Raw genomic sequence first — 13,791 nt, forward strand, 5'->3', positions numbered from 1 at the left:
GTTACAAATGTTGCCTCCTTCATTTGGATGGCCCTAAACTTGACTGGACTGCAGGTGCACATGTGACTAGGGACATGATGTCAGTGGCCCAGGTTAGAGATCAGGTTTTCTCGCTTTCCAACTCTGTGACATGGGGTGTGTTACTCATATCCTCATCTCTATAAGAGTTGTCGCTCAAAAGAAATAAAAGTGTAAAAGTATCTTGTAAAGCACTGACTGTCCTTTCTCTACCTGCACCCTCTTCTAGTACATAATGGCTTGTCTCATCCTCTTTTTTTTTTTGTAAGTAGATTTCTCAGATTTCCTGTCTTGCTCTGTCATTCTCACTGGCACTTGGCCTCCTGTTTTTGGGTCCCCTTGGTTCTGGCCTCCAGTCAGACTCTCTCTGAGTCCACTTCCCGCTGGCCATTAGCTGTGCACACAACCCTAATTTAGGTGTCCACCTTGACCTAGATACACTTCTCTTCCAGGTTTATGCCTGGCCCTGTGGAACCCTTCTGACCTCTTTCAACAATTCTCATCCCACTAAGGGACGTGTGGATGGTACCAGTCACCAGGACGGGAGATTCAAGATGAACAGGTTTATAAGGAAAGAAGGCTGAAAAATACCCAAGCGTGGTTAGACCATGATGAGTTGGAGATCCTCTGGACCCCCAAGCAGAAATATTTAGGAGGCTGTTGGAACTAGAAATACAGATTAAGAAATCATAAGCCTATTGGGGAGAGTGTATCAAATGAGAAGAAGAGTGTAAGGGAGATGCCAAAGTAGGCACCAAAATATGTTCATTGGATTGACTCTGCAAGGTCATGAGTAACCTTAGCAAGAGCAATTTCCAAGGATAAGCAACAGTAGTTGCAGTCAGATTTCAGGGGGATCAATAAATTGTGGGAGGAATGAGTCTTTATAGTCAATTGCCTGCAGCTACCTGGTTTTATGTGCCAGCCAGTCATGGTGGCAGGAGTAGGAAAACGTCCTCATGCTGTTTACAGAAAATGGAAAAGTGATGGTGAGAGGACTTACGCTATTTGGAAAAGCTCACCTCTAGATTTGAAGGAAATTTACAATACCTGCCTTATTTGTATTAAACTCTAAAGCATAGCAAACTTATTGCAGACACAGTGATTTTTCTTTCCTGATTTGCAAAACTCAAATAATTCGGATGAAGAAAAACTTTATGGAACCATTTACTCTGAATTGACCAGGAAATAGGAAGACACTAAAATTTTCATTTTTTTTTGAAAAGTGATGGTTGTATGTGTATATGTGTGGGTATGTGTACATAAATATATATGTATATATATGTGTCTGTGTGTGTGTGTGTATATATATATATATATATATATATATATATATATATATATGATGATGGAGGTGAGCCATGGAGGTGTGGAGAGGATAAGTATAAATAGTTGCCATCCCTTTTGAATACAATTATATGGTATTTCCAAAGGAGCAGGCAATGTGCTATATTCCCAAAGGAGATGAGAACATGGGGCAGAATCTGACATATTTTCTGAAAATATCTCTGCCTGAATTAGAGGGTTGGTGGGTATAACTCTGTCTCTGGGTCACCCACTAGTGAAGAGGTGGCCCATCTGTCTTTCCACTAGGAACTGGTAGAAGAGAAAACTGTCAGCATGGTGAGGGGCTGTCTCTGAAATAAACCCAGGCAGCCAGGAGTTCTCTTCTCCTGTATCTTGATGTGGTTTCACTTTGTCATCTCTTTTGGAAATCATTAAAACAGTGATACTGATATATAACCTTTAACAGTCCAGGAGACTCACCTCCCACAGTCAGGGTTTCTTGCTAATTGAACAGAATGAACTTAGCAGAAGCTGTGTTTCCTATTTAAAAAAAAAAGATTTTTTTTGAGTCCCTCCCATCAAGCCTCTTAGATAACCTCATCCACCAGAGGGCAGAGAGCAGAAACAAGAAGAACTACAATCCTGCAACCTGTGAAACAAAAACCACATTCACAGAAAGATAGACAAGATGAAAACGCAGAGGGCTATGTACCAGATGAAGGAACAACATAAAACCCCAGAAAAACAATTAAATGAAGTGGAGATAGGCAACCTTCCAGAAAAAGAATTCAGAATAATGATAGTGAAGATGATCCAGGACCTCGGAAAAAGAATGGAGGCAAAGATCGAGAAGATGCAAGAAATATTTAACAAAGACCTAGAAGAATTAAAGAACAAACAAACAGAGATGAACAATACACTAACTGAAATGAAAACTACACTAGAAGGAATCAATAGCAGAATAACTGAGGCAGAAGAACGGATAAGTGACCTGGAAGACAGAATGGTGGAATTCACTGCTGCAAAACAGAATAAAGAAAAAAGAATGAAAAGAAATGAAGAAAGCCTAAGAGACCTCTGGGACAACATTAAATGCAACAACATTCACATTATAGGGATCCCAGAAGGAGAAGAGAGACAGAAAGGACCTGAGAAAATACTTAAACAGATTTGGGTTGAAAACTTCCTTAATATGGAAAAGGAAATAGCCACCCAAGTCCAGAAAGCACAGTGAGTCCCATACAGGATAAACACAAGGGGAAACACACCAAGGCACATAGTAATCAAATTGGCAAAAATTAAAGACAAAGAAAAATTACTAAAAGCAGCAAGGGAAAAGTGACAAATAACATAAAAGGGAACTCCCATAAGGTTAAAGGCTGATTTCTCAGCAGAAACGCTACAAGCCAGAAGGGAGTGGCATGATATACTTAAAGTGATGAAAGGGAAGAACCTACAACCAAGATTACTCTACCTGGCAAGGATCTCATTCAGATTTGATGGAGAAATCAAAAGCTTTACAGACAAGCAAAAGCTAAGAGAATTCAGCACCACCAAACCAGCTCTACAACAAATGCTAAAGGAACTTCTCTAAGTGGGAAACACAAGAGAAGAAAAGGACCTACAAAAACAAACCCAAAACAATTAAGAAAATGGTCATAGGAACATACATATCGATAATTACCTTAAATGTGAATGGATTAAATGCTCCAACCAAAAGACACAGGCTTGCTGAATGGTTACAAAAACAAGACCCATATATCTGCTGTCTACAAGAGACCCACTTCAGACATAGGGACACACACAAACTGAACATGAGGGGATAGAAAAAGATATTCCATGCAAATGGAAATCAAAAGAAAGCTGGAGTAGCAATACTCATATCAGATAAAATAGACTTTAAAATAAAGAACGTTACAAGAGACAAAGTAGGACACTACATAATGATCAAGGGATCAATCCAAGAAGAAGATATAACAATTATAAATATATATGCACCCAACATAGGAGCACCTCAATACATAAGGCAACTGCTAACAGCTATAAAAGAGGAAATCGACAGTAACACAATAATAGTGAGGGAGTTTAACACCTCACTTACGCCAATGGACAGAACATCCCAAGTGAAAATAAATAAGGAAACAGAAGCTTTAAATGACACAATAGACCAGATAGATTTAATTGATACTTATAGGACATTCCTTCCAAAAAACAGCAGATTACACTTCTCAAGTGTGCACTGAACATTCTCCAGGATAGATCACATCTTGGGTCACAAATCAAACCTCAGTAAATTTAAGAAAATTGAAATCATATCAAGCATCTTTTCTGACCACAACGCTATGAGATTAGAAATGAATTACAGGGAAAAAAACGTAAAAAACACAAACATATGGAGGCTAAACACTGCATTGCTAAATAACCTAAAGATCACTGAAGAAATCAAAGAGGAAATCAAAAAATACCTAGAGACAAATGACAATGAAGACACGACGATCCAAAACCTATGGGATGCAGCAAAAGCACTTCTAAGAGGGAAGTTTATAGCCAAACAAGCGTACCTCAAGAAACAAGAAAAATCTCAAGTAAGCAATCTAACCTTACACCTAAAGGAACTAGAGAAAGAAGAACAAACAAAACCCAAAGTTAGCAGCAGGAAAGAAATCATAAAGATCAGAGCAGAAATAAATGAAATAGAAATCAAGAAAACAATAGCAAAGATCAATCAAACTAAAAGCCGGTTCTTTGAGAAGATAAACAAAATTGATAAACCATTAGCCAGACTCATCAAGAAAAAGAGGGAGAGGACTCAAATCAATAAATTTAGAAATGAAAAAGGAGAAGTGACAACAGACACCGCAGAAATACAAAGCATCCTAAGAGACTACTACAAACAACTCTATGCTAATAAAATGGACAAGCTGAAAGAAATGGACAAATTCTTAGCAAGGTATAACCTTCCAAGGCTGAACCAGGACGAAACAGAAATTATGAACAGACCAATCACAAGTAATGAAATTGAAACTGTGATTAAAAATCTTCCAACAAACAAAAGTCCATTACCGGATGACTTCACAGGTGAATTCTATCAAACATTTTGAGAAGAGCTAACACTCATCCTTCTCAAACTCTTGCAATAAATTGCAGAGGAAGGAACACTCCAAACTCATTCTATAAGGCCACCATCACCCTGATAGGAAAACCAGACAAAGATACTACAAAAAAAGAAAATTACAGACCAATATCACTGATGAACATGGATGCAAAAATCATCAACAAAATACTAGCAAACAGAATCCAACAACACAATAAAAGGATCATACACCGTCATCAAGTGGGATTTATCCCAGGATTGCAAGGATTCTTCAATATATGCAAATCAATCAATGTGATACACCATATTAACAAATTGAAGAATAAAAACCATATGATCATCTCAATAGATGCAGAAAAAGCTTTTGACAAAATTCAACACCCATTTATGATAAAAACTCTACAGAAAGTGGGCATAGAAGGAACCTACCTCAACATAATAAAGGCCATATATGACAAACCCACAGCAAACATCATTGTGAATGGTGAAAATCTCAAAGCATTTCCTCTAAGATCAGGAACAAGACAACGATGTCAACTCTTACTGCTATTATTCAACATAGTTTTGTAAGTCCTAGCCATTGCAATCAGAGAAGAAAAAGAAATAAAAGGAATACAAATTGAAAAAGAAGAAGTAAAAGTGTCATGTTGGCAGATGACATGACACCATACATAGAGAATCCTAAAAATGCCACCAGAAAACTACTAGAGCTAATCAATGAATTTGGTAAAGTTGCAGGATACAAAATTAATGCACAGAAATCTCTTGCACTCCTATACACTAATGATGAAACATCTGAAAGAGAAATTATGGAAACACTCCCATTTACCACTGCAATGAAAAGAATAAAATACCTTGGAATAAACCTACCTAGGGAAACAAAACACCTGTATGCAGAAAACTATAAGACACTGATGAAAGAAATTAAAGATGATACCAACAGATGGAGAGATATACCATGTTCTTGGATTGGAAGAATCAACATTGTGAAAATGACTATACTACCAAAGCAGTCTACAGATTCAATGCAATCCCTATCAAATTACCAATGGCATTTTTTTACGGAACTAGAACAAATCATCTTAAAATTTGTATGGAGACACAAAAGACCCTGAATAGCCAAAGCAGTCTTGAGGGAAAAAATTGGAGCTGGAGCTGGAGGAATCAGACTCACTGACTTCAGACTATACTACAAATCTACAGTAATCAAGACAATATGGTACTGGCACAAAAACAGAAACATGGATCAATGGAACAGGATAGAAAGCCCAGAGATAAACCCACGCACCTGTGGTCAACTAATCTATGACAAAGGAGGCAAGGATATACAATGGAGAAAAGACAGCCTCTTCAATAAGTGGTGCTGGGAAAACTGGACAGCTACGTGTGAAATAATGAAATTAGAACACTCCCTAACACCATACACCAAAATAAACTCAAAATGGATTTGAGACCTAAATGTAAGACTGGACACTATAAAACTCTTAGAGGAAAACATAGGAAGAACACTCTTTGACATAAATCACAGCAAGATCTTTTTTGATCCACCTCCTAGAGTAATGCAAATAAAAACAAAAATAAACAATGGGACCTAATGGAGCTTCAAAGCTTTTGCACAGCAAAGGAAACCATAAACAAGACGAAAAGACACCCTTCTGAATGGGAGAAAATATTTGCAAACGAATCAGTGGACAAAGGATTAATCTCCAAAATATACAAATAGCTCATCCAGCTCAATATTAAAGAAACAAGCAACCCAATCCAAAGATGGGCAGAAGACCTAAATAGACATTTCTCCAAAGAAGACATACAGATGGACAGGAAGCACATGAAAAGCTGCTCAACATCACTAATTATTAGAGAAATGCAAATGAAAACTACAATGAGGTATTACCTCACACCAGTTAGAATGGGCATCATCAGAAAATCTACAAACAACCAATGCTGGAGAGGGTGTTGAGAACAGGGAGCCCTCTTGCTCTCTTGGTGGGAATGTAATTTGATACAGCCACTATGGAGAACAGTATGGAGGTTCCTTAAAAAACTAAAAATACAATTACCATATGTTCCAGCAATCCCACTCCTGGGCATATACCCAGAGAAAATCATAATTCAAAAAGACTCATGCACCGCAGTGTTCATTGCAGCACTGTTTTCAATAGCCAGGTCATGGAAGCAACCTAAATGCCCATCGATAGATGAATGGATAAAGAAGATGTGGTACATATATACAGTGGAATATTGCTCAGCCATAAATAAGAATGAAATTGAGTCATTTGTTGAGACGTGGATGGACCTAGAGACTGTCATACAGAGTGAATTAAGTCAGAAAGAGAAAAAAAACCCCAAATATCGTATATTAACATATGTATGTGGAACCTAGAAAAATGGTACAGATGAACCGGTTTGCGGGGCAGAAGTTGAGACACAGATGTAGAGAACGAACAAATGGACACCAAGGGGGGAAAACCGCAGTGGGGTGGGGATGGTGGTGTGCTGAATTGGGCGATTGGGATTGACATATATACATTGATGTGTATAAAATTGATGACTAATAAGAACCTGCAGTATAAAACAACAACAACAACAAAAAGTTTTAAAAAGAAATTTTATTTTATTTTATTTATATTGGAGTATAGTTGATTATTATATTAGTTTCAGGTATACAGCAAAATGATTCAGTTATATTAATACATATACATTTATCCTTTTTCAAATTCTTTTCCCATTTAGGTTATTACAGAATACTAAGCAGAGTTCCCTGTGCTATACAGTAGGTCCTTGTTGGTTATCTATTTTAAATATAGTAGTGTGCATCTTTTAATCCCAACCTCCTAGTTTATCCCTGCCCCACACTTCCCCCCGTGGTAACCATAAGTTTGTTCTCTAAGTCTGTGAATCTATTTCTGTTTTGTAAATATGTTCATTTGTACCATAAAAATTTTTTTAATGCAAATTAAGTGCTTTGTTCTTTTCAAGACTCTGGATATCACATATTGCAATGTTCTGTGTAAGAGTTCAGTGAGAATAATTATTAAGACCCTTCCTGTGAGGGAAGTATAGCAAAGAAGTTTCCAGTTTTTGCAGGGTGCTGCCCAATAAGGTTGATTACACAATTTATGCTTATTTACATGAGAGAAAAAGAAGTTTCTAGATAAGTTACATAGAAGGGAGTCATCGTTAACCTTCTCCATCGGGTCTGGAGTTGCTCCATCCAAACTCTCTTGTTTTTGTGTGGTTGCCCAGAGATGTTGAGAGGGACACTTCCCCCTTAGAGTATGGCCTCATAAAATCTAGGGACACAGACAGGCATCTGGTAGGTGACTGGTAGGTGACCTTTGTAGAGGTCCTTGGTGATGACACACACACTAAGGGGACAACAGACAAGGTCCCCGGGCACAGATTGTCCATGCTTGCAAGAATGATTGTCATGGTTGCAAAAATGAAGTGGTGCTAAGGATGATGACTCCCTCTCTCCCCTTCGTGAGTGTTTGAACACTGCCCCTCCTGGTGTCCTTTGTGGCTTCTGCCATCCTTGGGATGCAGGAGACTCAGCAATATTGGCCATGAGGTGTTACACCTAGTAGTTGCCCACCTAGAAGTCCTTTCTTCTCTAGGGTGACCCAGCTCTCCTCTTCACCTTCTGCCCCACCCCAGCCCGAGGGAATATTTTCTACCCTGGAAGGAACCTTCCACTTTCCTGTCTCCCTTTAAAAACATTTTTTCTGGGACTTCCCTGGTGGTGCAGTGGTTGAGAATCCACCTGCCAATGCAGGGGACCCGGGTTCGAGCTCTGGTCCAGGAAGATCCCACATGCCACGGAGCAACTAAGCCCGTGTGCCACAACTACTGAGCCTGCACTCTAGAGCCCACAAGCCACAAATACTGAGCCTACAAGCCACAACTACTAAAGCCCATGCACCTAGAGCCCGTGCTCCACAACAAGAGAAGCCACCACAATGAGAAGACTGCATACTGCAACGAAGAGCAGCTCCCACTCGCCACAACTAGAGAAAGCCCGTGTGCAGCAACGAAGACCCAATGCAGCCAAAAATAAATAACTAAAATTTAAAACAAAAAATAAATTTTGTCTACAGATACAAATCCTTTTTCTTTTAAGCCTTCTGTGCAGAAAAAATAAAAATAATCCTTCTCATCAAACCCAGAGCTTTAGTCAGTCAAAACTCGTTCCCCTTTATGCAGAGGACAAAGACAGCTTAAACTTGAAACCCTTCAAAAACAGTCAAGAAAGGCAGGAAAAACAAACCAGCTGATTGCCATATGAAAGTGGCTTGTTTATATTCTGCCAAAGTCACAAAAATCTCATGTTTATGTTTTGCTGGAGTTTTAATCAATGGTAGACCCAACCAACAGCTTATTTAGGAAAAAATGGGCACATTACTGAAAAACCTACCTAAACTGATTGATTTTGTGCAGGCCAATGTGCAGGTTATGGATTCCTCATTTCCCTTTACAACTCACAGGCAGGCATTGTGCTGGCTTTCTTGATTTTGTGGATTTGAGTTAAAGGTCTCTGTTTGACTCACCCCTGCTGTCTTTTCACATCAAGATGTTAAAATGCCAGATTTGGAGCTACTTAGCCTTGCTACACCTGTTTCACTCACTAAGGAGTTCAAAGGTTTGTGCAGGAAGGATCAAATCCTATTTAGACTAGACCATGAAATATGAGTGCTGGGTGGAAGAGACTTCATCCGGGGTATCCACCTGCTTTAATATTGATTCAATAGCAAAATTAATCTTTAATGTTTCAAAACTCAACATTTGATTTTGATAGTAGGAGCAGCCTGGAGCCCAGCGAGCTCTCTCTCCTATGTGTGCTCTGTTTGCAACTGACGTACTTTCCTTTCAGAGGTCAGTGCACGTGGTTCATTGGAGGCAGCCGTCAAGGAAGAAAGAAATAACTCATTTCACTTTGACTGTTTCACAAATTTATGAAGACTGTATTTGCGTTGTTGAGTAGAATAAAAGGGTTACCATTTTTCAAAACTCAGGGAACTGGATTTCCATCCTCAACACTCTTGCTTTTGGGGAGTATCTTTTGTCCTCTCTGCCCCTTCCACCAAAATTTTTCCCAGGTATATCTATGCTTCACTCAAATATCAATTTACCAGTCAGGCTTTCCCTGACTACCTCCAGGGTTAAATGAGAAAATAATTTAGGAGGCTATTGAACTAGCCCAGACAAGATACACCAGTGTAACCCAACTAGGGTGGTAACACTAGAGGTGGAGAAGTGGAAAGAATCAGGGTACATAAATGTTTGTTGGAATGAATGGATAACACTTTCCATCTGTTGAACGTTTGCTACGTGTCAGACATGGTGCCAGGTGTTTTATACATACTGTCTTATTTACCCTATTTACCCTTAAAGTGACTTTAAGGAAGAGGCGTGATATCTCCATTGCATAAATGAGGAAGTTGACCCTTTTGGAGATTCAATAATGTACCACAAGTCACACATAATTGTTGGGGTTGCTATTTGGATTCAGGTCTGTTTGATGAGAGCAAGAGAGACAGAGAGATCAAAAGATATATCTATGTATCTATACAGAGAAACACAGATGTATATAGGTCTACCTAAATCTGTGATGGTTAATTTTATGTGCCAACTTAAGAATGTGCTTTTGGATACGATTAACATTTAAATTGGTGAACTTTGAGAAGCAGATTGCCCTCCATCATGTAGGTGGGCCTCATCTAATCAGTTGAAGCCCTGAATAGAATAAAAAGATTGGCCTCCTGGAGCAAGAGGGAATTCTCCAACAGATCACCTTCAGACTTCATCCGCACCATAGGCTGTCCTGAGTCTCAAGCCTGTTGGGCCATACTGTGGATTTGGACTTCCCAGCCTCCATAATCATGTGAGCTAATTCCTTAAAATAAATCTCTTTCCTAAGGTTGGCTAGGAGTTGATATTAAGGACTCTGGATGATTGGAACATGGATGTTCAATATGCTATCCTTTTTACCTTTGTATATGTTTGAAATTTCCCAAAGTAAAAAGATTCTTTTTGTTGTTGTTTTTATTTAGTCATCATTTGGGGTGATTGTGATTTTCCCCTTATTCTTTTTTGTCTTTGCCAAATTTTTCATCATGGTAGTGACTTACTTTAAATAATGGGGAGAATACTTTTAGGCAAGGAATAAAAGAAAAAATTTAGTCTCTTTATCAGAGACTAAAAAACCTCTTTCCATATATATGTATGCACGCACACACACACACACACACACACACACACACACACACACACACACATATCTTATTCATTCTTTTTCTCCGGATAACCCTGACTAATGCAATATCTACCTACCTATCTACCTATCTATCTATCTACCTAACTATCACAAGAGGGAAATGTACAATTCAGAGAGCTAGGACAAAGGGATGATTGTGACATTGAAATTAGAGGTCACCAGCCATGGGAATAACTACTGTCATGATGTGTGGAAGAAAACGACCATTTAAAATGTTTATCTTTTGTTTGATGGTTTTCTTTCCTGGACACAGATGATTTTCAATTTCAAACATAGTCTCTATATGATAAACTAGTTAGATTACCTTATATATTGTATACGTATTTTTATACAAATTTGCCAGACACTCATTTGCGTACACACACGCACACACACACACAGTCTTGGCCAAGAATACCCATCTGATTCTGTAAACTTGAGGGGCATTGCTGCCCTCTATTACTTCTAGGGTAACACAGAATGAGCATATCAGCTCAACCTAATAAGGTAGACATTCCTTTATTGAAGAGAGAGCTATGGCAGAAGGAACATTTTCTTATTTCTCAAGCAGTATCTTTTTTCTAGTGGTAAGGACACTAAGATGCCTCCCTCTAAGACCTTGGGAGGTTACACTGTGATGGCCCAGCTGGTAAGGCAAAACAGAGCCTGGCAAACAACAAAAAATGCATTTCAGCCCTTCTAGCTCAAGTGGCTCCAGCTCTAGGATGATACAAAAGGGACTCAGTAAAAGGATAGTGAAAGACTGAAAATGTCATGGTGACATTATCTTTTGGAAATACCAGACTATCAGTTAAAATGCTGCCTCCCATTGATACAGTTTGCAGGATTTGTGGCTGAAATTTGTGGGTTGTCTCTTGCAGTTCACAGAAGATGCTTTACTGAGAGTTTTGTGCGGATAACTCCCCCTACCCCTGACTCAGCAGGAATTGTGTCTAGTTGTGCATTCTGTGTACATCCTAGCTCAATTTATAGTGTTGGTAAATGGCAATAAATTGAGGATATGTGACAACTAATTGCCTTTAGTTATAGAAAGAAGTTTTAGAGTGAAAACACATGTGCCTAAAGCATGTTTTCTGTGGAGAGTATCATTGATTTTTATAGAACTACAGAGCATACTTGAAGTAGCAAAAATTTGAATTTCTTTTTCTGAGATTTATAAGAACTTCATCAATTGTGTAGATCCCCTAGCCACATACAGAATGTGGAAATACAGGTATATTTTTGCTAAATGATATAGATGCCTTCCAGCAAATTCAGCTTTAAAGCTAACACCATTTCCCTTGAATGTCCTTTAAAAGTTAGGGATGATTTCCCAAAGGGGCAAAATCTTCTAACAATCTTAAATGCAAACTTTTAATGAAACAGTGGGTAGCCCAGTGGCACAATGGAATTTGGAGTACACTAAATATTTTGATGTTAGGTTATTAGCTCCAATTCAAGAACTCAGGTTTTCCTTGTATTTTCCTAACTTTTACCCAATATCATCATTTCTTCCCTCAACTCATCTTCTCCAGTGCCACAGATATTTTTCCTAATTATCATAACCACCCTTATTGTCCTTATTTTCATGTCATTATTTATTAATAAAGAGTTACTGGTAGACAAACACAGTGGAGGAATGTAGATAAAGAAACAGTGCCCTACCCTCCAGGGGCTTACAATCTACAGAGGAGTGTATAGTTGCTAATAATAATACTGTGGCACTTCACAGTATTACAAAATATGTTATTATAAATTATCTCTTTTAAGCTTTCAACAAATTCTTAAACAGGTAGGTTAGGTGTGTTTTTTGAGGTATAGTTGATTTACAAATATTATATAAGTTATATGTGTACACTATAGTGAGTCACAATTTTAAAGGTTATATTTCATTTATAGTTTTTATAAAATATTGCCTATATTCCCTGTTTTGTACAATATATCCTTGTAACTTATCTTATACATAATAGTTTGTATCTCTTAATCCCTTACCCCTATCTTGCCCCTCCCCACTTCCTTCTCCCACTGGTAACCACTAGTTTGTTCTCTATATCTGTGAATCTGCTTCTTTTTTGTTATATTCACTAGTTTATTGTACTTTTTAGATTCCATATATAAGTGATATCATACAGTATTTGTCTTTCCCTGTCTAACTTATTTCACTTAACATAATGCCCTCCAAGTCCATCCTTGCTGTTGCAAATGGCAAGCTTTCATTCTTTTTTATGTATATATACATATATATATATATGTATTTATGTGCGTGTGTGTATGTGTATATATATATATATATATATATATATACACACACATACTATATGTATATATACCACATCTTCTTTCTCCATTCATCTGTTGATGGACATTTAGATTGCTTCCATATCTTGGCAATTATAAATAATGCTGCTGTGAACATTGGGGTGGGTGTATGTTTTGTGGGGTTTTTATATATGCCCAGGAGTAGAATTGCTGGATCATATAGTAGTTCTATTTTTAGTTATTTGAGGAACCGCCATACTGTCTTCCACAGAGGCTGCACCAATTTACATTCCCACCAACAGTGCACGAGGGTTCCCCTTTCTCCACATCCTTAACATTTGTTGTTTGTGTTCTTTTTGATGATAGCCTTTCTGACATGTGTGAGGTGATATCTCATTGTGGTTTTGATTTGCATTTGCCTGATGACTAGCGATGTTGAGCATCTTGGCCGTCTGAATGTCCTCTTTGGAAAAATGTCTGTTCAGATCTTCTGCCCATTCTTAATCAGGTTGTTTGTTTTTCAGTGTTGGTAGGTTAGGTATTTTTATGCCCCTTAAACTCAGAGAAGTGAAGTGACCTGCCCAGTCCTTGCCCAGCCCCTTGATGAAGCATGCGCTGTGCTCTTTTCATGATGCTATGTTACACCTAGCTGTGACGGTCACTTGTGTCAACTTGAATCGTCCAAAGAATGTCCAGATATGTGGTTAAACATTATTTCTGAATTGGTGGACTGACTACAGCAGAAGATTCCCCAAAAGACGTGGACATCCTCCAGTCTATTGAGGATCAGAATAGAGGGAAAAGGCAGATGAAGGTTGAAATCACTCTGCCTTACTGATTGAGCCGGGACATTGATCTTCTCCTGCTCTCACCACTCTTA

The sequence above is a fragment of the Hyperoodon ampullatus genome (genome assembly GCF_949752795.1).
Source record: "Hyperoodon ampullatus genome assembly, chromosome: 12".
NCBI lineage: Eukaryota > Metazoa > Chordata > Mammalia > Artiodactyla > Ziphiidae > Hyperoodon > Hyperoodon ampullatus.